The sequence below is a fragment of the Capsicum annuum genome, chromosome 11 (genome assembly GCF_002878395.1).
Source record: "Capsicum annuum cultivar UCD-10X-F1 chromosome 11, UCD10Xv1.1, whole genome shotgun sequence".
NCBI classification, from domain to species: Eukaryota; Viridiplantae; Streptophyta; class Magnoliopsida; order Solanales; family Solanaceae; genus Capsicum; species Capsicum annuum.
In genome coordinates, this window is record NC_061121.1 from 226,625,033 (window position 1) to 226,626,377 (window position 1,345).

General features: G+C 36.1%; 1 pseudogene; it reads right to left on the reverse strand.

Moving 5' to 3' along the window:
- Positions 1–178: 178 nt before the first annotated feature.
- Positions 179–482, reverse strand: LOC107847323 (annotated as a pseudogene).
- Positions 483–1,345: the final 863 nt, after the last annotated feature.

Genomic DNA, 1,345 nt, shown 5'->3' on the forward strand with positions numbered 1-1,345 from the left:
TTTTTTTTTTGTCGATGAAGAAACATTATTTGCATTTAGGTAGAGGTTACAAAGTGTCCATCATCTTTATCATTCAACAGAAATCAACTTCAAATATAAATCCAGTAACTAGTACTTGATGATTCTCTGGATTACCAAAGACCTCTGTCAATTTTCATCTCCCTAAGCAATAGAAAAACTAGGTATTTGCAGTCTTAGGAATGAGTAGAATGGATTGTGTTCCCTTTTGCTTCATTCGTGCTTCTTCTTCATGGATCTTCTGCATGTGAAGCATCCTTTCCATAACAAGTTCATAGGCACACTTTTCATATGTATGGCGTTCGTCTTCGTATTTCCATGGGAGGTAAAATTCGGATTGAAGACACTTGTTTAATGGGATCAATAGGTGCGTGTATTGATCTTGATAAGATAATGGTACTTTTTTTCTCCACCATTTCAGCTTGTGTTGCTATCATATTCTTCGATGAACCTGCTACCTCCATTTTTGTCTGCCAATTTTCCTTGTGTGTGAGAGAATTGTGAAACACTAGGGGAGGGGTAGTGTGAAGATAACGACTGGGGGGGTGGGGGGTTCTTTTTTTCCTTTTTTTAATTAAAATTATTATTGAATAGATAATTAAATAGAAAAATAGAAAAAATTAGTAATTCCACGTATTATTTTTATTTGCCACGTGTTTTTTCTAATTGGCTAATTTTACCACATCAGGCGAGTGTATTACACACACTCAATGCCTGTTGCTGATTAGGCAAAAAAGGCCCAATTGGATCAAAATTCGGTGGGTTTAGGGGCCTGATAGGTACAGGCCTTAGTTGGGGGGTCTAAGTAAATTTTCAGGATAAGTTTGAGGGTATGTCGATGACTTAAGCCGAGTTCTCAATTACATGCATTTCTTTCTCTTTAACACAAGAACATCATAGTAACATCAAAAAACACCCTCTCATTATTTCTAAATCATGTTTTAATTGCTATGACATTGAGAAAACTACTTTCAAATTACAAGGAATGCATTTCAACTCTTTTTTGACAAAACCATAATCTTTAATTCAACATACGAGAGGGGTTTCATAATATGTGCTCTCAAACAACTGTAATACCCCGATCGTTTCTTAAGCCTAAATCTGACTTTTGAGTGGATATGTATGACTTCTAAAGTGATTGATATTTAAACCATGTTGTATTCTCTAATTTATACTTTTTTTCATGTAGAGCATTGAATAAGATTTCCATCGATACCAATTTCATTGAAATCTGACTTCGGACGAGGGAGTTATAACCATTTTACTCAGCAATATCGGATCGCCCAGGGCTGACGGTCGACCTGGTGGACCATCAGGTCCTTGGTGG